The sequence below is a fragment of the Pleurodeles waltl genome, chromosome 1_2 (genome assembly GCF_031143425.1).
Source record: "Pleurodeles waltl isolate 20211129_DDA chromosome 1_2, aPleWal1.hap1.20221129, whole genome shotgun sequence".
Taxonomy (NCBI): Eukaryota; Metazoa; Chordata; class Amphibia; order Caudata; family Salamandridae; genus Pleurodeles; species Pleurodeles waltl.
The window spans coordinates 1,294,612,859-1,294,636,514 of NC_090437.1; the positions used below are offsets into that span (position 1 = coordinate 1,294,612,859).

Sequence of the window (23,656 nt, forward strand, 5' to 3'; positions counted from 1 at the left end):
CTTGTTTTTAACATGTCCGTTTGCAGCTGCTCTGTCAAAACCCAGATCTGAAAAGGAAAGGACTTTTTGTACTGTTCTGATCTCAATTAATACATCATTTTAGTAATTATTTAGCTTAATGATTTTTAGAAATCTAACATTTGAAGTAATATGTAACAGAATTATACCCTTGGAACACTGAGAAACATAACTGCTCACTTGTTTAACATAGTAACATATTCGCATGTTTGGCGTTAGTCACTTAAACGTGTTTGGAAGACAAAACAAATGTTTTCTATCTGCACATTTTTTTTTTAAGTGAACCATCTTCTAAAATCTGGACCCACACATCTGTGGATGATTGTAGGCTCTCAGCTAATAGCATATAAACATGACTCACCACCTCAGGAAACGCCATGCATAACGGTGGCCATCTTGGGTGTAATAACCAGCCAGTAAACTGTGCAATAACATGGCGCGACAGCTGTTTTATATGAATGGGCTAGTACATACTGAAATAAACCCAAACATTCATCAAACTTCCACGCACAAGTGAAAGTCAATGTACTCTTGGCTTGTCAACGCTGTGACATCCTCTCCCTTAGTTATTGTTCCCATCGCTCACCTACTCTTGGTGACGGACACAGCTGGACCCTCTTTCAAAGCACATTTTCTTAACCAGTTTTTGAGTTTATGTATTAAATGCAGAACTGGAGTGACAGACAGCACTCGCCAGTTTGCAGAAATAATTAATAAATATTCCTTACAGACATGTTTTAGCATTTTGTAAATTCTTAAAGCTATGGAAAGCATAATAGCCCCCCCAACTCTGGCAACTCCTGCATTGGACTGGAACAGCGGTGTGACTCATTTGAAGCATACTTAGACAACATTGATGTCCAGGAGGGAATGGAAGAAAGCTCAGCCAATCTCTAATTTAGGTGCTGAAGACAGGAGTTTTTTTTAAACCTCTGCCCTTTGAAGTTGTCAAGGTTTGCACTGACGAGGAAGTGGGTATCATTGTAAATATGTATGCATTTCTTAGTCTTTTATGAGTTCTGGACAAAGGATTTAATCCCATAATGAATGTAGTGTTGGAGCCACACAAATCCCTACAAAGATCTCAATTCCCAGTCGAATAAATTGACATTTTTGTGACACCCTTAAGAAAGCTTGCCGCCACACGTAATTTTCATGACCCGGAGTAAAATCATTAGAGACCAGCTAATTGAAAAAAGTAAAAAAAAGAACCCAAGTAAATGCAAGATAGATTATTGTTGACACTCTATTAACTTCACATTAATTAAAGTATTGAATATACTCAGACGTGAATGAGCAAGATCGGTGTGAGTGCAGAAGTGAAAGAAACAAGTAGGCAAATAGTTCCAAACCTGCTAGCGATAAGGTGTAGGTGTGTAACTAAAGGGATGTGTATTAAAATAAATACAATGTTATGTTTCATTATGGTAACAAACCACATGTGTGGAATGCCAAGGGATGCTCAGCCCAAAATCAGTCCTGGAATATGTGTAGGAAAAAGGGACATTCAGCAAGTGTGTGCAAAACTACTTTGGGTAACAAAAGCAGTATCAACCAGACAGTGAAGGTGATGATACCTTACTAGAAGAGGGAAACATTTGTTTTGATAGTGTATAGTTTCGAATGTGACGGATGGAATTCTGGAGATATCATCTAAAGGTGAATTAAGAAAAATGAACCCCCCTCTTTGATTCATAAACGTAAATAGACAGATGATTAATATAATGGCTGAATTTAAATTACCTTTCACCCTTATCAGTGAAGGAGAGATCTGAGTTTGAACAGATAGAACTCTACGAATCCAGAATCATTTTTTTTTGCGCATGGCTGAAAGACGGTAGAGGTAGTAGGCAAGTTTGAGACCACTCTAAAATCTGAAAGTGATGCAGCCAGTCGTGTAATATGTGGTTAAGAATGTGTCCATTTTGTTGGGTTGAAATGAGTAAGGTAATATTAATATGGTTTTGGATCCCAATTAGCCAGACAAAGTATTATCTAGAAAGATGTTTTTTGGAACCAAATGTATAGGTGCGTGCAAGCTTAATGGTGAATAGGGGGTGAGTGAATATTCTGAAAGGTTTTTTTTTTTTTTTCTTTCTTTCTCTCAAACTACGTAAACGAAAGGGGTTCCAGTACCGCATAGTTTTGCAAGACAAGGCCATGCCCATTGTGATGAACAATTTGTTTAAATGGGTAGCTAGTGTGACTTGTTTCCAAAATTATATTCTGGTGCATAGAGAGGAAGAATGTGAACATAATACAAATTAAGAGAAGTGTTAGATATAATCAAAGTGAATGGTATAGCGTTGAGAAAGGATGTGCACCTTTTTTTCAGTGTGGAATGGATTACAAACTGCACCCGGTGTCTGCTAGAGGCGTGGAGCTTAAATTGACAATATTACATGTGATGGCACCAGTTGATAATGATAGGTTTACGTCTCTCTTACAACTTGTGGAGTGCGTACCAAAGTTTGTTGAAAATTTTGCCAGCAAACTAGCTAGGTGCCTGCCTTACCGAAAAAGAACAACAAGTATGTTTTTAGTACAGAGTGAGAGACTGCTTTTAATCAGATGAAATTGTTTGATTTCACTATCAATTAGAAGAGTTTCAATGTAAACCGGAGTATTTTGTAGAGCAAAGAAATTTCCTGCTGACTGTTTCTCCAGGTTGCCATTCAAGGAAAGCTAGGTAGAGAAATTATGGCAAAATCGATGTCATTGAGATGGTTTGTGCATTGGATTCGGTGATGAATGGGACACTGTTGAAGAAGGTACCAAGAGATGAACCTGAGTTTGATACTGAACTACAAGAGGTAATGGGATCCAAGAGTTGACTGAAATTGAAAGGCATACATAAGGAGCACGTTCCTGATGGTCACTTTCCTGAAGGGTTGTCCATTAGTGTTGGAATTTTGAGATGGGGTGGTCTTTTGGTTTTCCCGGTGCGGCCTGGTAGAGCGTCATGTGGGCATACCGGCCATTATCCACAGGGTAAGGGAAATTTGTGGTGCCCTGGGGTGGATAGAGCTGTTGAACACCATTTCCAGGATTGTTGTACATGTATATTGAGTGACAAGACACGGGTAACAGCACCTTCCCCAGTTACCACCATAAATGGTCCGGCCATTCTTGAAGTAAGCAATCTGCTCATAGTTTGGATCCGTTTGTCATTCTGGGGAATACTTCTACATATGCCCTCGTTTTGATTGTTTACATGTTTAAGTGGCCTGAAATAACAATTATTGAGCATGTCATAGTTCTTACAGGAAATATTTAACAGAGATGGATATCCAGGAGAGATTGTGACGGATACTGGTACTCTGTGTGACATCTGAAATGCCCAGTTTTTGGACGCTGTAGAGATCCATCATGTCAAAATGTAGTGTATCATCCCTGTAGCAAAGGGTTTGTGGAAAGGGTCAATCGTTTAGTAAAATTGCAATCTGGTGCGATCCAGGATTTTACCTGGACGGTTGTGTGATAAAGTGAAATTATGAGTGTTAAGAGACTTGAGGCAAGGGTTATGTAATATATCTAGGTAATTCAAAATTAATTTGGTGCATGTTTGTTGCATAGTATTAATTTGGCTATACCTGTTCTCAAACATGGGTTTGCTCGCGTTTTAATTTCATAATCCGTTTTTTACAAACATGGGTTTGGCCGAGGTTTTTTTTTTTTTTTTTTTTTTAGCATTTTTGTTTGTTTTCAGTTACTTAACATAGTAACTACTTAAACAATGTTATGCTCGTGCACAAGAGAAAGGCTTCTCAAATCATTTGCTGTGTAATCAACATCTACATAGTAATCTAGGTATAAAATATCTGCACATGTGAGTTGTTTCGTTCCCTTCCTTCTTGATCATTCATATGGCTAGCGCTTACCCCTGTCTGATTTGTGCATGTTTTTGCTTTGATATGCCACTCCTTTCCAAATTTGGGTTTTTACGTATTTTAAGTGTAACCTTTATCCTTTTAGTTCGATTTTTGTTTTATATCGTATTGACGTTAATGAAGGAAGGGTGATGTGTGAGGTTCCCGGGTGTGGATTTGATGGCTTGAATTATGTGCTCTGTCAGTTGCTGTCAGGACCGGTGGCATTTGTTGTCAGCTTGTGAGCATCCCTGGCATGATGCCCACAGCTGGGCCGTTGCGCACTGGTGCTAATTCTTGGCAACTTGTGGGCATCCATACTGGTACTAGTACAATGGTGATAACTCTTTTCATATTGTGGTATCCAAGGTATGATGCTTTCCTTGTCAATCATAATGCTCGCCCTGCCATAATAATAGTGCTGTTCCTATTGTGGGCATACATGCCATGATGGTGCTGATATTTTGCTGGTCCTGACAGGGTGGTTGTCAGTACTGACATATTGTGTAACCCTGGCACTGTGGCGCTCGCTCATAGCATAATGTTGGTCCTGGCAGTATGGTGGTAATTCTTGACATATTGTGAGCATCCATTATACAGTTGCGACAAAGGCTGTCATAACGTTGACCCTGGCACAATGATGGCTCCGGGCTGGGTTATTCTTTCCTTAGTGGCATCATCTGCACACTGGTGGCAGTTGTTGGCCTATTGCAGCCATTTATGGTTCAGTGGCGCCCGCACCTGCTGAAAGGATGCCCCATACATTATGGTAGGAGTTCATGACATATTATCTGTATTCTTAGCATGATAGTGCCAACCCTACCATAATGCTGGCCATGGATCCTTGCACGCTGTAGACAGACATGGAATGATGGTGTCAAGGCACAAATGTAAATAATTTTGAGTACATTAAAGTTCAAGAAGGCTCAGAATATGATCTAGTGTACACTAACTTATGCAGTTAATTTGACAGTGTACATGCTTAGAGACTCCACTCTCCAAAACCCAGGACTGATGTCTTGGCCAGTGCTTGAGGTTTGGAGAGGGGATCGTGCAAGGCGAAACATATTGCATTTGGAAACGTTTGTTTTCAGAAAAGATGATAATGTGTATGCTACAAAGTAATTAATTCACATTTTTAATTGATTTTGTACCTTCATTCATAATATGGCAGTACACATTCAAACTATCCTGTTGTTGGTAGAACATTTTATTTTTCACAGTCATGTTCTGGATTCACTTTGGAAGGGATTCTGAAATGAGGCCCAAGAGAGGGGATTATGTTCTATTTCAAATATGGTAATATGTTTTGTATTAGTGTTAAAGCTCACTAGAGACTATCTGGTTCAAATTATTTTCCTGTCCTCTGTTCATGTCTGTAACCTTGAACAGAAGAGCTTCATCACGAAGAGTCACACTTGGAGCTCACTTGATTAACTTTTTAAGGCTGCATCATGCATCTCAAACTGTAATTACAAATTGTGTTTATGAAGAGAGGATCTATGTTTGTGTTCCAGATGGCTTAGTTTTTAGGATTAAGCACAATAAGGTCAGCCCCCTCCTATTATCTAAAGAGAAGTTACTAATTTTTCTTCTGTCAACCTCTTGCCTCATTAATGCAGGTTAGGTGTTTAAGATTATGATTCTATGAAGGTCAATGGGGCATGAACACTTTTTTGAGGGTGATTTAGGTGTGAAAAGCAGGTGCCACCATTAAAGTCTATGGATGCACTTTGTTTGTCAGGCAGGTGAATATATGTAAAAAGTAGGTGAGACCTGCCTTGTGCGGTTGAGTTGACCCGTGTGCTCATTTCTCTTGGCACCTTCTCCACCCTGCTGTAAAATAACAGTGGACCAGTGGCAAGCTGACTTTCTCTGATCCCACTATTTTAACGTAGGAATAACACTGTCCAGAAATACTACTGAGGGTCTTCTTTAAAACTCTATATGCGTTTTACAATGGGAGTAGAATACCAAGGAAAGTGACTACTTAGGTTTTGCAAATCTTTGAAAGCAAAGGGGTCAGTTTTAAGTCCCAAAGGAAACACCATTGAGAGTGGCATGTCCCTGCCAAAATGTTGGCATCTCCCCAACATGATGGTCTATTCTCAGTATCTACTTTGCATGTGTGGTTCGTTTGTGTAAAGAGGATGGTTTTGTTAGCTCTGGTCTTTAAGTACAGAGATTTGTATTCACTCACTTTTTATGTTCGGCCTAAAGACTGCTTTAGCTGTTTTGCCAGACTCTAATCTCCCAAAAAAGTCATAATAGAAATACATGCATGTATGTTTACAAAAAAAGGCTTTCGGTCTGTCGTCTTTATAATAGTGGAGGGTGCAGATGTTGTTCACTTTTTTCTTGCTCCCCCTACAGCATGGGACAGTTGAATAGTCCACTTCAGTGTTTGGCTCCCTTCTCTGGTAATGCCTGTACTTAGCTTCTGTACAGATGCACATCTGCCTAAAAATTAGTCCACTTCAGTCCCAGAAGTGGAGGGACTACACGATTTATTTTATTCTGCTTTTACTTGGTTGTGTTTAAAATTGATTTTTGCAATATGTTTTATCTACTTCATTTTTTTGCGGACATATGCACGACACATTTAAAGGTAGCATTTTTATCACTTTTAAGGTTTGCAAGAAATATAAATTTAAAAAGTGCAGGTATGCTCCTACCAGATTCTCTGACTTTGCAAAAGCTTGTTTATTCATTCCGTTGAGTGGTCGCAGTGCTCTGCGTCTCTTAGGTCTCCCTCCGCACTATTGTGACTGTCCAACTGTTTGTAAGGAATCCTTGTGGTGATATCAGTCTGTAAGGCAGAGGACAGATCTTATTCACAGTAATCTTGTGTGGTATCCGCTCTAGAGTTTGGTCCCCTAAAAGAAGCTAAATCCGGATGATGTAGGTTTTGCCACATTGTCAAGTTAAGATTCGTATTTCCCTGAAAAACCCATCAAGATGTTGATTCTCCTTTCTTAGTACCTTTTATTATTTTAGACTCTAATTATGTTGCCTGGTTCCATTAATATGCATGTTTAAGATTGTGCAATCGACCTAAAATGTCTTGAAATTTAGCATTTGTGCGTTTACAAAGGATGAAATCCTCATACCTCATAGAAAAGGTTAATAAACATAAGGGGCATAATTTACTTAACTGGGAGGCTATCTATGCAGCTTGAACCAGGAGCAAACAATGTTAAAGCATATTTTTTAAGCAGAATATGATAGATTATGTGGTATCTTCACGGATTAAGCACACGTTTTCAGCTTTATACCATCCAAGTAGTAATGGAACAGTAGAAAGGATGATGCATGTAATTAAAGTATTTTTACAATTGTCTAACAAGCATGATTGGGAATGTGGCCTGAAGCAAAGAAAATGATGTGGGCATATGGAATAACCACACATGAATCAACTGGGAAAAATCCTCTTCAAATAATGATAGGTCATGTACCTCATCTGAGACCTAACCCAGGTTCGATGGGTGAGTGTAAGTTTGTGACTTGGAATTAGGAGACTGGTAAATTTTGCATCAAAGAAGCACCCAAAAACTTTATTATGATGCCATGGAGTGAAAGAGGTGAAACTTGGTGTTGGTCAGTGGGTGCGAGTGGGAGCTGGGAAATCGGGCTGGATCTCTGAAGGCCACCCAACCTAATGTCTTTATCAACACTGTCTTCAGTACTGAGTTTGCAAATGACAAATAATTGATTACAAGTGTTTGAGTCTGGTTAGATCAATGGATTCAAACCTAGACTACAACACTCCCCTGTATTAGGTTGTCACACAGATGCAAAGGAGGGCATACGGTGTATGTAATGACATGTGATGGTCACCGTAGGTGGAGTAGACAAGGGCAACCAGGCATTCTGCATAGACCGACAGTGTCTAACCTCTCTTCTCAGATTGTGTGACTCATGGGCAGATTTTGTGCAATATGTGTAGCTGTGCTAGGAATTACAGTACCAGGTGCTACTGCTAACCCATTGAATTGCCGAGAATCTCCACTTTGCCACCGGCTTTGACTTTCAGCAGTAATAAGATTAGACGTTCCGGGCTCCCTCTCTGTTAGCACACGTATCACTCGCAATCATTATAATGTCTAAGCCGTGTTATTCGTTTGTGAAGGGGTGAGACCTGTAACGGTAATAGCCTCAGTAAGTACTGTGGTAGTATTACCTCTACTGACGGCAGTATCATTGTTATGCTGTAGTATCTCATCTCTTATCTGTGCAGAGTCAGGGTTTACGGTAACGGGGAAATTCCTATTCAACAGCCAAGCACCAATGTTGTACTTATATGTGCCCTTTAGGCACTGTTTGCTGCCTGGTTTTAGTCCTGTCCGATCATCTCTAGCACAGCTATGTGTGACTGTGGGCTAGACTGCCCGACCCTTCTTAGTCTGCAGCTTGGCACCATCGGTGGCCATCAGCTGGAGGGGGAAGCTACTATAGACCCAGGATCCACATCAGTCTGAGCAGCAGCGGCTGCTTGTAATGCATAGACTGGAGTGCTTGGGGGAGGGTATAGCGCAGGGAGAGGTGCTCACTGACAATGCAGTTAGATCTGCACTGTGGCGTTAGACTAGCTCAATGTCTAGGAGAAAAAAGTGTGCAGTGGTGCAGACGCACCACCCGCACTGAGAGGAGGCTCACATCGAGCGCAGGATAAAGGGACACAGGCCTCAAGCAATCATCGGCGCAGCATGGAGGGAAAGTGCACAGCAAATGTTTGGTTCAGGCACCTGAGCCTTCCATGATGAGTACCATGCAGTTCAAGTCTCAAACAGCGACTGCATTACGAACACCACAGGCTATGGGGAGAATCTCACAAAAGTGCAGGATAGCCTGAGCTCCCATTGCGGGCTGCATATCTTGGCAGGCTCTGCTTTTCCAGTCTCCTCAAAGCCAGGTCAGGTATGCTGATCTTGGGATCAAGTTGAGCAGGACAAGTCCTCTGCATGCAGGTCAATCCACCTGGAATTTTTCGGCAGCAAAGTTTGTTACTTAGGCTCACATTACGAAGCCGACGGTCCGACCGCCACATAAGGACCCTGGCGGTCAGACTTCCAGGGTTCCGCCAGCACCGCCAGGATCCATGATCCTCACAGCCTGGCAGTGGCAGAGATCATAATCCGCCAGGGGAGCGCCGCATGCAACGCTGCCCTGTGGATCACGACCTTGTTCTCTGTCAGGCTTTTCATGACGGTTTCACTGCCATGAAAAGCCTGGTGGGGAACAGGTGCAGAGGGCCAGAGCGGGGGCATGGGCAGTGCAGGGGTCCCCCTGCCCAGCACTGTTGCAATGTTCACTGTCTGCCTTGCAGACGGAGAACATTGTGAGGGTGCTGGTCAACCCTGCGGGCTACAGCTTTGCCGCCAGCTCGATTACGAGCCGGAGACAATGCTGTAGCCTGTTTCTCGCTAGGCCAGTGGGCGGAAACCAAGATTTCTGCCCGCTGACCTGGCGGGAAGCTCCTAATAGGTCCGGCGAGGTAGTCTCCACGAAGGCAGCTACCCTGTCGGGAGTTTGGTGGACAGGCTTTCCCTTCCACCAAACTCTTAATCGGGCCGTTAGTCTCAGAAAAGGAGGCATCCACGACATCTGCCTCTGGTGATCGTCTTCCTCTGTACAGTTGTGCAGAGCTTCTCCAGTACAAATAAATCTTTTATATGCTGCAAGGGGCAGTATAAAGTGAGTGTTCAGGAAGTTGGGTCCGTCCAGTTGTCCAGTCTGACTTCCCAAAGTTTGAAACAAATCGACGAAGTGATTTTACCGTCAGTGTGCCATTTCTGTACGGCCGTCACAAACTGTGTAATGTAACGATCCATGGGGTTTGTGACCACTCAATCACTTGGTATTTTTGGCTATAAATAAATAAGCAATGTGATATTGGGAGTCAGTGTCGTGAGGGCTGGGTGAATTTACTACTTATTTGTTTTTTTTTATTCCATGTTAAGCGGAAGCACAAATCCATCCTTTTCCAGCGATCTACTTCCCAAAACTCCACTGCAACCCATCCTATCAGTCATTAATTGGTCTGTGATGGGCAGAGGCAGAGCAATCGGCGAATGGGCTGCCAGTCATAATGATCTAAATACAGAGGTCCATTCTGATTGGCCATCGTGAAACAGCAGACTATTGCAGTAATTCTGATTTGCTGCCATTTTGTTTTCTTTTGGCGTTTTGCAGTTCCAGATCTGATCATGATAGAGTTTAAAAACCGCAAATGCAGTTTGTAGGTTATTTCATTATTTAAACAACTACGATTAATGCATGTTTTCACTGTAGGTTCCACAGCGTCCCCCAGGGATTTTAAACTTAAATTATTGTTTTCTTTTTGCAGGAGAGCTTAAAAAATGCTTAGATTTTAATGTTTTGTTTGCAAGATTATTCAGCTTCTAGAGAGGTTGCTTTTAAGAAATGCACACAATCCTTTATAATTCCTCTATTTCCCGTTAGTCCTTTACTTTTTAAAAGGAAGAATATCTACAAGTTTAACGTTTCCTGAAAGCCATTTTGTTGGTATGGTGGCACTTTTTATTTAAGCAATGTAAGGGTAATTGAATTGTGTTTCTTTTTGTAGTGTACTTAATTTCTACCAGCCTTCTCTTTTGAGTCATCAGAGAGGCACTGGATAGGGAAGTTTTATTATGATAGTTGTGTTATTCATGTAATTGTTTATAATTGTGAATAATACAACTCATGGAGTTGGGTTGTGTATCCTGGACAAGTCAGCCTCATCCACTGCATGCATAGCAGCATTTACTGCTTTATCCCTTAGTATCTCAATGTTTCTTTGTCAGTGAGTAGACCTTGTGACTTCCTAATTACAGGATTTAAGACTCTTGGCGTTCCACCCAGGCTTTTCCATCCCGCGGCGGGTGCGAGCAGACGGTGAGGCGGATTGCTGTCACTCGGTGTGAGAAGCGGTGCTTGTTACAGCTTTAGTCAATGCTTGAAGGTGACACATTTGTGAACTGTAGAGCTGGGAAAGTGTGGTGGAATGAGAAGGGATTTTCCTTGTTTACAGGATTACTGCCCATGATGCAGGGTTACACGAGTGTGTGTATTTGCAGCGTCTCTTGGAGCGTAGCATGCTCCATCTAGTACATATGTAGAATTGCACTTGGGTATCAGTGTGGCTGTTTTTGTCCAGAAACTAATGAATGGCAAGAGTGAAGCTCAGTTGTCTTTGTTTTCACTTGGAACCATGAGATAGATACTGAGAAGCTGACACTTTTTAATGTACAATTTAATGTTCTTTAAAATGTCTCGTGCCTCACCCAATCTGGTGTCCTTTCCACACATCAGGCCTTCCACATGGGCTAGAAAAGTTAACGATTAGAAGAAGAATTGAAATATTCCTGCATTTAAAAGCCAGCTTCAATTACTTTGCAGCAGTTGGCACCTACCAGACACATTTATTTTGGAAGTCCTATGGTACAACTCCACTTTGTTCTGAAATTTAAGCCATTAATTCAGCAGAAAAATAGTTTACTGAATTAATAGAACACACCTAGAAACCCAGTTATACTCTAGCACTTTGATGGTGGAGTCCCCCAAATCCAATATGGCAAATCTTCAAGATTGAAGTGGAGAGCTCAACTTTGTTCAGTAACTGGATCACATCCCAGGGCGGAGGCTAGGATCGCCACCTGCTGAAGAGTCATCCACTTATGGAGAAATAGTCACGTCTGAATGTGCCCAAGACCCACTGGAGTCCACCTAATATTCGACTTGCCGTCCGGATTTGCAGCAACCTCACACCTGTATGAAAAATATCAACATCTTGCTGACTAGGTAAATTCAAATAACTCTGTCAATCGGAAGGCTGCAGCTTCTGTAAGGAGCAGCAGTAGCCTGCGCCTGGTGCCCTGATGGGCTCCTTTACTGGTGCAATGCACCGTGGAAGTGTGTGAAGCAGTGGCAGGGGCTTCAGAACCAGATGGCAAAAATCAGCTTGAGATGGGGGAAGCAAAAGCCTGTGCCATGAAAAGCCCTGCTGTCCTCCAGTGTAGCAAGGATTCAAAAGCAAAGCACGGAATGCAACTCATGGCCCTGGACTGGAGCATCTGGTCGAGCAATGCTAGGCTGATTGAATTCAGATTCGAGAAGTAGAAGCCAATGGGAAAATTGACATAATACATGGCGCTGTGGAACACTGTTAATACTTACCATAATTTTTTTTTTTTTTTGTGTGTTTTTATTTATTTATTTAGCCTGCCATTCAGCAGTTGAGAGCACTGAAAATGTTGCCTGACTAAGGAGGCTTGTGACTTTTGGTTCCCTTCAGGGACCACCATTTCGTTCCCTTATTAAGAAGAGTCTCTCCGCTTACAAACTGCTATCAGTGTATACCTTTAAGGGCTGGATTTCCACCACTTTGACTAAGGGCCTAGTGCACTGATTTTGTAGTAAACCGCTTTTTGGAACTTTAAAATACAGTTACTATTTGACAATATTTAGACGTTTTCAACATGAATATTGAGTTACACATTGCATGGTCCTAATTTACTGATAATGTTTGCTACTTTCAATTCAAAAAATGTTGCTTAAGCATGATTCTAGTGTCCAACGTAGCTGTGATTGCGGGGAGAAATCCAGTATCATCTTGTACGTTTGATGCACAGATGTAGGAATTGGAGATCAGTTAATACTTGGGTGTATCAAGCCGCATTAAGAAATGTGGCTCAAGGATGACCTGGACTTGAATGAAGTGTTGATGGCTGCTTAGAGTTGAACATTCCTTGGCATGTGTGAAAGAGATGGGAAAAACAATAACGGTGCTCAAATGTATATACAAATGGTTATCAAAAGAAGAGAACTGCTTATGGGAAAAGAAGCGCCCACATTTCGAGGTCTGAATTTTAGATATTCAAATGCTAGTCACTTGGCAAATAGCAAGAAATGTTTTTTAAGCAACAGTGGGCAAACACAAAGATCATTATTCAACGGTACTGCAGGAGTAGCGAGCATGGCTTGAAAGACAAAGAAGAAATTAATGATATTGGGGGTTATTACAACTTTGGAGGATGTGTTAATCCGTCCCTAAAGTGACGGATATACCACCAGCCGTATTACAAGTTCCATAGGATATAATGGACTCGTATTACGGCTAGTGGTATATCCGTCACTTTTGGGACAGATTAACACCTCCTTCAAAGTTGTAATAACCCCCATTGTGTTATAGGCAGTGTGGTCCAGGGGAACCTGTTGCTACGGAGATGGTAAATGATGTATGATTTTGGTGCATGTTTGACTTTAGTCTCCAATGAGAATTTTGAAGAAAATGTTAAATATATCACTTCTTCTGAAGAAACATGTTGTGAGACCTAGTGGTTACAGAAACAAATACAGTGAACTGGGGAGCTGCATTGCGTGGCAGCTGTCCAGTGGTTACATGTTATCTACCTGCCCAGGACTTAGTTGGCTCCACCAGAAACTGTTATAAATTATTCTAAATCCCAATACCAGTACATTTGTGCAGGTGACTATCATGTGAGAATTTTAATCCCTTTTTAATGCATTTACGGGGGTATTTGTAGATAGAATTGGACGTTTGAGTGGAAGCTGGAACCAAACAAGATTAAGGGACGGAACAAGACCTGCTTTGAATAAGACGAGAAATCTTTCCATAAATGTAAGGGGTGATGTGGAAGCAGATGATTGGGTGGTCCCGGTTGTGGTGGCTCACAAACTTAGTGGTGAGGTGAGATTGTGCAAAACTTCAGAGAGTTGCTTAGGTGTATTGTTTTGGATAAATGTCCCCCTTGTAACATAACTTTGTCAATTATGTTAGAGGAGGGCACTATCGTTTTTCTTTTCCTTTGGCTGAACATGCGCTTACTAGCAAATGTTTTTGAATGAGGACTCAAAAGAACCATAATTGTGATATTTTGTTGTGTTTAGATGTGAGCACTTGCCATTTGGATTAGTTTCTGCTGCATCTGTTTTTAGTGTGTTAGGATTGATTTATTGGAAAGGATTCAGGGACTATGTTTATTTTTTCAAGATGGCATTGTGATATTTGGTAGAACAGATGTAGAGTATTAGGGTTACGGTGTTCCGCTTTCTTTTGAAAGAGAGGATTGACTTTGAAGTGTAGGTTTAACAATAATGAAAGTGTTTATCGGTATATTTGACTGAAGGATGGCACCAGACTTAGATATACTTTTAGTTACCATTGAACGGGTGCCGAGACCAGAAAAGGAGGAGAGTGCATTTCTGGTGATCAGAGCTCTGCAGCAAGTTTATACAAAACGTTTTGGTAGCAATAATGGGACATTGATGAATCTACTTCAAAACACGGAACGTCTTTGGACAGAGGTGTATCTGCTGGAGTTCAGAAGTGTTAATGGTTGATCTAGCAAATCTTTTCAATTTGAGTAGTTGTATTCTAGGATTAAAGTGCACATTACTACTGGGGCTAATGTGAAAGGTTTAAGTGCAGTTGTAATGCAGCTCTTCAAGGGATATACGGATACTATAGCTTATGCTTTACATGCTGGGATTGGGGCTGAGAAAAATGATTCCCTGGCTGATATTACCTCCTCTTGTGTGGGCTGCTGAAGTTCCAGAGCTTTGTGTGTGATGTTGGCTGATAACAAATCATTGGAAGAGAGTTTCTTGAAGGAGAGTTTGGAATCCGTTTCTTCAAGAATTTGGAAATGGGTAATAAGATTTTGATGCAAAGTATATTCTAAAATTGGAGAATAAGACAGGAGACTGTCGCGACTGGGGACAAATGAGGGAGATTTGTTTGAGCTGGTGGATCAAGTGTGTGTAGGACAGGGGTCTCCAACCTTTGCTGTAATGAGTTACTTATGATCCATACTAATATGATAATTGTTGCGTGCCTTTATGTGGGTAATACATAATAACCATAGGTAAATGCCTGTGGCATCAGGGTAATAATAGTAATAAACCTCCCCAGTGCTGCATGATTTATCACTGAATTATCAGCCTTAAATATATATTGGAAATTCAACCACCAGCTTATGGAAATTTAGAAAAATAATTGGTTTAGGGGGAGAAAAGCATACTCGTTTCGGTGAATGAATAGAAACAGTGTGTGGAATAATACTATAGATAGCGATGATTGGAAAAATAAAGTGATTAGAAAACAAACCGAACTATGATAGTTTATTCCAGGAAAAATTTAGGCTAGATAAAAGTGAAGATGGCAGAATTAGCTGCGAAAAATGCACTGTGGGGGACAGGAAAGATCTCATTCATTAGACCCATAGAGCTCATAAAATTGTTCAGGAAACCCGTCAAAACGGGTGACGGACATATCTGAAATTGAAGCAGAGAGGCTCTTTACAATGACTGTTCATCTAGGAGGGCAGTGAAGAGAGACCGCAGCCAAGGGAGAAGATGAGAATTTATCAGGTCTAATTTGGACATTATGTAAGGCGCCCAGGAAGTGCAGAAGCTCTGCTTATTTGACGGATTATGCCACGTAAAGACTTGGTAGCCAGGACTATTTATCTTTTGGTTTATGTTTCATGTAATCCCATTGTAAAATTACTGTTTTTGGATCACATTCATTGAATGTTTGTTTTTTCTAAATATTTCGTCCTTGATTCTCCTTTGCTTTATAGAAGATGTGTTGTGTGTTTGAGTGTATATGGAGTTTAACAGAATGTAAATATTGAAATGGTGATACTGTTCCCTTTGTCTAGGAATGTTGTGGATTGAATGCTGCTAAGAGTAATAGTTTTAAGTCTGTTTGCACAAACCTTCTGGTAGAGGACATGCTTTTCTGTTAAAGTATCTACCAACATGTTATTCCAGTGTACATTTGAAGTGGAACTTGCCAGTTTTCTCCTCTTTGATGTTGCAATATGGCCGATTGACCAGAATTCAACAGGATAAGGTGTTAGATGTTTGAATTACAAAGTAGTTTTGATTGCTAGATGTTCTTGGCTCTGCCTTATTTTTAATAACTACAAGAGTTTGCTTTGTTGTATCATGTCACATGATATGTTTGTATAGAATGTAATTGTTCTACCTTACAAATAGACAACAACGAAAAACAGTAAGTGCTTGGGTGCAGTCAAATGTGTGGCATTTATTGCTTCACTGGACAGTAAATGAAAAAAATAAAAATCTGTTAAGCTTCCTTAAAGTGCTGATTTATTGTTAAAATATTTTGACTTTAAAGATTTTGAACTTTAAAGATCTTTGCCTATAGTGCACGTAAACCTAGACCGAGAAGCAGTCTGTGTTTACTGGCTTGACAAAAGGGTACTCATTTTAGGGTACATTACATTGCAGTCATCTTCACCAATCACTCCGTTGTTTGTTTCCTCTTTCATAAATAAGCACAGGTTGTAAAGCTCTGAGGTGGGGTGGGGGGGAGATAAAGAATTCAGCTCTTGAGCAGTGAGTTAGATATTCATATAATGATGCCGTAGAGATGTGTCCTCTCCCTGCTCTGAGCCAGATGCTTGCCATTTGTCTTCAATCTTTTAGACATTTTCAGGCCTCGTAAAATCATAAAAATATTACTAGACCTGCAGGTCGAGTAGCTTGAATAGTTTACTCGACCTAACTGTAATGTACTTGACCCGGAAACTGGTCTCAAGTTGTGTGATCCTAGGCAAATATTTTATTATACAGTCCCCTTTTCTTCATTCTCACATATGAGTGCACCTTCAAATATGTGAGTTCAGCATTTCTGCTGTAAAAATAAATCCTCTTTTGTTTGATACACTAAACGTTTGCGCCATGTATAATAAATCTAGCCCACATATAGTGTGCACATGATCCATGCATTAGTTTACTAATAGCTTTGCCATCAGGGCAGGAGTGTTTCTCATTTTATGTTTAAACACTCACTTTTAATAAATATATTACCATAGCATGATGTGGTAGCCACTGTCATTTACAGAGAGTAAATTTCAAAGAAGTGTCCAAAAACCTTCCCACTAACTTGCAGCTTTACTGATAAAACTATATTGTGTATTAACAATAATCTGTGAAAATTGGGTTTCAGAAAACATTTATCATTTGCATATCACTGAGTAAAGTGTTCTGCCTTTTTTTCATCCTATTAAAATATTTTTTTCATCATGCAGAAGTACAAAAAATGGCCTTTCACAGCTACTGAAATATATTTTGAAATGTTTCTGAAGTTTACAACAGCCTTTCTGTTCACACAGGTCAGACAGTTCACCTTACAAAATCATGCAACTCTGCAGTCACAAGGAAATGTATTTGCATTGGAAGAAGACAAGCTGACTTTTGACCTCTGTCTCTGAACACAGAGCAGATGTGACAAGAATAAGATTTAAAGGCATCTTAATTGCTAATCCAGTTTGACTGAACAGAACACCTGTTCTTTGTCCACTGGCCAGAAGGGTCAGTAGCTCGACCTCATGAAATAAAACTTGCCATAGGGAGTGGTCGAATAGAGCCCTGAGTTTTGAATTCTTTTAGACCACATCCAAAATACCTAGTTGTGCTGCTCAGATCGTGTGGATTCACTGATAGCCACCAATGTGGTGTAGTGATTGGTACCATGGCCTATAAGAGCAAATAAAACAATGCAGCTTTACTAATATTGGAGTCTAAAATAAAAGCATTAGAACAACCCTATACACAGTCCATTTCTCAGTAGATATAATACATTCACTTGGATATTGAATAAGAAACCAAGAAGTTGGCTTAAGATACAAACACAAGAAAAACTCTTTGCAAACCATTTGAAATTTAGAAACCTAAAATAATATGTTAACCACCTTTATATCAAGAAACCAGATATGCAGCGGATCCCAAAATAGCCTTGGCCTTTCAGAAATTCTGCAGATCATATTCTGTAAAAGTAACTTTGAAGCAACCCCCAGTGAAGGTTGTATGACGGAACAACGTAGGGAAAAACATTGCATGTCTTTACAATGCGTATTTTTAGCATGCATATGTTTTTACCTCGGATGCCATCACCACACATTATTAGTCTAGCTAAGGTAAGTATTAGTAAGGTAAGTTTTTAAATAAATATTTTTACATATATTTATTTTTTATCTTTTTGGGGGGAGACCCCACCAAACACCCATACTTGAATGCATGGTAAAGGCATGCGTGGTAATAAATGCGTTGTAAATGGACTGTGATGTAAAAATTGCGTCATAAAGACTGTTTTCCCCCCAGTGACTAAAACTCAGATGACCCAAACCTCCCATCTACCAGATGAGCACACATGTTAACTAGATAAATACATTAACAACTCAGAAATCACAGAAGGTGCCTTTGGCCCCACCACAAGTATAAAAACTGGGCTCAATGGGTTAACGGCTCTAGGTCCAGAGACCTTTTGTTTCATGCTCTGTGGGACTTTTTCACAGTTTTGTCTCTTTGGACAAAGTCACTAGATCCTCAGCAGAAGCCCCAATCCTAATACACAAAGAGGATAAGGTCCTTCTATTTCCAGTAGCCGTAGACCGATTTCTCTAAGATCTGCAGTCCTGTATACTGACAAAGATAATACATAAGGTCACTAGACATCAGGCACGTGTCATGAAGGGGAGATGGTGAAGTGCCAGTACCAAACTATTTTGCGATATGACAGAAAAAGAAGAAATCAACTGTCGGTCCTATGGCTGTAATTGCACTGGACATGGAGGAGACTTTTGACAAAGTGTCACGGCCCAGCCTGTGTATATTAGTAGCAAAAGTTAAATCATTAATTAAAATGGCCTCGGATTTAGATGAGAACATGGAGTGCGAGCTGAAAATGGGATACGCTATGCGGCTCATCCGCTGTGATCCACTTTCACAAAGGACGTGCTATGAGGCACATCTGCCTACCCGCATCAGCGGTGTTCCTGTGGTATATTGAACCCTGTTTAGCCCCTGTTAGAAACCCTGAATCTCTCATGGGTGTTATTTAGAAACCAAGACAAACTAGCGGCCTCCGGCGATGGTAGCATGGTATTCATGGCCGTAGTTTCCATCACTGCCTTGCCTGACATCATCCATAGGAATGCAGAGGACTAAGCAGAGTGAAGTTGGAGGTTCCCTCAGACTTGCTGGTACCTCTGGTGTCCGTTGCAACAATCCTATTTAAAATATCTCTAGGTTTGCTTTAATGATGATTATGATAAACCAGCCTCGTAATGAAATGATACGTTTCCAATATCTGTACACTTTGGGATGCCTCGTTGCCCAATTAAGTATCCTGGTAGGATACTCTGATAAAAAACTTTCTCCGCCTTTCTCGTCGACAGAGAAACACTTTGACAACGTGTGATCCTTGATTTGGCTGGACATTCATTTTCCTGCCGTATCCGTCATCCGGTATGTTAGATCTCTTGCATCTCTCCGGTTCAACTGGCCTCCTGGCATACCTATCGTCCCAGCTACCATTCCTGGCTATTCCTTTACAACTTGTATCTCTAGGAATATAAGCACGAGCGCAACATGGAATACAGTTACCCCCGTCGTGCACGAGCACATAACCGATACCAAGGTTAGACCAGTGAGCATTCACTTCCTTAGTATGTCCCTGATTCCCCTCTGTACTGAGTTTCTTTTTATTGTTATCCATTGATGAGACTCCAGTTATTCAGGAAGAGTGAACATGGCAAATTTTCACATCACCCTGCCTTTCTATCTGATGAGGGAAGGGGTCGCTGTATGGCCCTCCAGAAACCCCCCATGTGGCAATAAAGTGAAAGGTTTCTTCTTTCACTGGATCTACTCTTGTGTATCATCACTAATTTTAAAACCTCTGCCCTCAAAATGTACACTACTCCATACAATATGTACCTTTTACCCAAAAAGTTAAGTAATAGCTGATTTGTCTTATGATGTCATAGTGGAATAACACTATGATATACAACAATAACAAACAAATTAAAGTTAAGGTTAGCACCATCTTTTGGGACAAATGGTAAATAGCTGGGATTCCTCGGGTAAGAGACGTTGAATGCTGTGATTTCCCTCTCACCATTGTTGAAAGCCAAAGGAAATATAAAGTAGAAAACTTGAACTTCTACAGATCTGCCCACATTTACCACCAAAGTGCATATGGTCACCAATATGTATCCTTACTAGTTAATAAAATAAAAATAACGAAACGCAGCAAAATTGGGAGGAAGACTTTGGTTGATCGCCAAAGCTTTTCCCATGACAAACATGGATAGTGTTTGGAATTTGTTTGTCTTCATTGTCTTACCTGATGTACACAATGAAGGATTCCTAGCTATTTAGAGATCATTTAGGGCTCCTCATAGTTACATACATATTAGGGTTTCTTTCCCAGATGCAAGCTGGCATTGTCAAGAGTAGCAAGCCGATTGACCGCACCTCACATCTATTTGCAAAAACATCATCTCCTTCTGAACTGAAGAATTCAAAATTATTAAAGAGGTCATTCAGGTTTGCTTCACGTTCAGCTCTGCCTTCTTGTATAGGACTCGTGCACTCAAGCTTAACATCACAATAGTGTTCATCTTCCTGATCTCTATGCCGGATGTCCAGCATGATGTTTCCTTGTATAAGATTTGAAATGTGTGTGGGATCAACACAATAAGGCAATCCAAGTTCTTTTCTCCTGAAGTCTTTAAATATTTGTCTTGCACACTGTATCAAGGACTATGCTTGCCTGTTGCATGTTTAGGTTTGGCCTCAATTTCACGAATCCCTCCAATTTTCTATCAGTAACCTTCCTCAAGACCATAAATTTAAACTTTTATGGGCACCCCACAGTTCTGAGCAAATACTGCCCAAAATTGAATTTGTCATTATGCAGGGTGTTTGGGGAAAAATGGCATTGCACTATAATCAATACAGAAAAATATTCAACTCTTCCTCAATATTTATTTGTTGCCCTAAATTCTCTAAATTCCCAAACATTTTTTGGTGCCTGTGGCAATACGCAATCTGCCTTGTGGCCAACACCACCACTAAACCCTTGGAGGAATTGATGGGTAAGGGCGGGTATGAGTTCAGAGGTACCAACACACTCATAGGAGGACTGAAAAAGAAAGATCACAGCTGTCCTTCTCTACTCAGACTCTACGGGCTGCCAATCAGTGAGAATGTGATTGTTTTCAAGAACGCATTTACGTGACTTATATTAACTACACAAAAACTGAATCATGTTGGACACCATTCTGTTCACTTGGGGCCATATGTACTAAAGCATTTTCCAATAGACACAGAATGGGTAAAATCATTTGGTACATCTGGCCCTTGGTAACTTGCTTGGGTTGATTAAAAGGAGACACATATAGGTGACTTCTAGTACAGCTGGAGAGCAAGGCATAGAGGCTGTTTCCAGCCCTGTGGACTCTTGGCAGAAAGCATTCTGCCTCCAGTAGTGTACCGGTCAGCCCATATGAAGGACGGGCCACGTGTTGTGCTGCACGGTTGAGCAGAGAGAAAGGTTCACAGTTGTCGTAAGGTGTGTATCACCCATAATGTGCAGGAGGTTTCTCCAGAACCTGGGGTGATGATGTGACAAAGTGATTGCCTTTTCACCTGATGAGCTGGGATATCAATATTTTGAAATAATGAAATGCGACTGCTATGGTGGACCAACAGGGTCACATTAAAGGGTACGTGAAAATGGGGCGGCTTGCAGTAGTAAAGTAGAGAAGATGTGGTTGTGGAAAAGAGCTTTCAACGTTATTTTTTTTTTCTTTCTCCTGCACAGGGCAAAATATTGGCTAACAGCCCTTGGAAGACGGGTAAGATGCTCTCATTCTGACACATTGGAAAGATGAGTCTTGTTTTTTCTCTGTATATGTTTGTGGTCATGTAAACAACTAACCTTTTTAGGTATTATTCTCTTTTTGAATGTATGTGCAGGCTCTAGCAAGGACCTTCGCTGAAAACATTGTATTGTAGCATTCACATAGTGGTGGGACAGTCCAAGTTGCTACCTAAAGGGTACTTATTGAATACTAAATTATGCACTAATTTATTTCAGCAAACTTCTATGGGGCCTCCAACTTAAAGGCACTATGGCACCACACAGCTATTTTTTTCATCCTAGAGGTAAAGGAGGTGGGTGCTGAGGGGGGGGGAAATGGTAGTGGAGCCCTTGGTGCCAGGCTGGATTGAAGCCGAGAACCATTATTTCGTACCTCGCAGTGGTTGGCATGAGCCAGTTTTTAATGAGGATGATGGGCAGACTGTGTTACTCCCAAAAACTCCTCCAGTGCATGTGGCCCACCTTTTCCACCCACAGGGGTGAAAGGAATAGGCCATGGCAGAGTGAAATGCACTGGACTGCTTTTGATTATTACTGACTTCTCTCAAGGGGGTGTGTTTGCAAAGCTCTTGAGGATGCCCTATGTGTATGATTAGGCATAGACTTGCATGTCTAGTTCTGCACGCAGTAAAGCAGTCTTTAATTCAAAACGTCTCTAATATGGTGACCTCATAAACATTTAGTGCTGCATTAAATTGGAATGAAAATTAAGCATAGTGTCTCATATTTTGTAGGTAGTAACCTGAATTGCCCATGTCCACCCCCTCCCCCTAGAAGCCATCTCGACACTTAATGTATTTTATCACGTATAACATTACTCAAGCATGTTGCAACCGCAGTACTGTCTAAAGTGATGAAACCTAAATTGCAAAAATCTACTTTAATCCACATTTCATGGAATTGAATGTGGTTCCAGTACTTGTTTTTTCTCAAGTGCTGTGAAACTTTAGAAACCTTTCAGCATGTGTAATCATATTTCCTTTTTGCCTTGAAAGCATTTGTATGGGGTCTCTAGATCTCAAGCTACAATGAGCTTACACAAGTATTACAATAAAATATACATAGAATGGGCTTTTTGGTCAGGACGTTGTGCATGATTGGGTGGCTTTCTTTTGTATCTCATTCCTTGCTCCATATTCAGTGGCGCCTCCCCCTATTGCTGTGTGCAGCTGGAGCGTAGCTGCTTGAGCAGTGTCTGATTGGTGGACTTCTGTATTTCCACTGCTGACAGGGGGAGACTAGTTTCTTATTTGTCTTTTACCACTCCATGTTGAGTGATTGCTTTGCTTACCCCCGGCTTTGTTGTTTTAAAAAAACTTAATGTTGTTAACTCTTTAATCAAGTATTCAGAAAACTACACATAGTTCCAGGGCAGTTGGCTTTTTCCAACCCTTTTACACCGCCCTGCCCCCTTTCTGCTACCAATTTGCTTACCCAACCCAATCCATTGTTACTTCTTTATTTTGTTTCTTTTAGTTATTTTTTCACAACGGTACACTGCAATCGCACCTCTAGGAGGTTGTATTCCTTAACACAAGAGGCTCACAAAGTTCTCTTCATTTAACTTCTGAGGCAGTGAGCCATTTTGAAATGTTAAATTAAGTTTAAAAAAATAAAAAATGGATCCAAGTGCCCGTCTACGCACATACCTGCACGCGACCATCTTTGGCATCGAAAGCCCACTGAGGTGGCAGACGCGTGGTGGCCATTATGAGTACTTAACATATTGTCAAAGACAGGGTCCCATGGAATGGGCTTATTGGCTTCGCTAGCACTGGTTCCCTTTTGGTTCATGTAAACTGCTGTCACAAATTCAAGAAAGGGAACTCACCCTTTGTATGCTGAGAAGGAATCATGATTGAAATGCTGGTGATCTTGCTTGACCAGTTTTTAGTGGGTCGTGGGGGTTAGAACACAAAAACATGTAGTGTCCTATTTCTTTATGATTTAAACTCGAATTTAAATTCAGCTTATCTATATAAACCTATATTGTTTATAAACAACATCCCTCACCCTGGTGGGAAGCAGTGTTACTGGAATAAAC

At 40.8% G+C, this 23,656-nt stretch overlaps 1 protein-coding gene across 3 annotated transcripts in view; it reads left to right on the forward strand.

Moving 5' to 3' along the window:
* The window catches only part of ADISSP (adipose secreted signaling protein), a 309,465-nt gene that overhangs the window by 5,212 nt on the left and 280,597 nt on the right, over positions 1–23,656 (forward strand). For 2 of the 3 annotated variants that reach the window (XM_069205208.1, XM_069205193.1), the window contains exon 2: positions 21,553–21,586. The exons of the other annotated variant lie outside the window; for it this stretch is intronic. The gene's annotated coding sequence lies outside the window, so the exon portion shown is untranslated. The remainder of the gene's footprint in view (positions 1–21,552; positions 21,587–23,656) is intronic. 3 annotated transcript variants of the gene reach the window in all.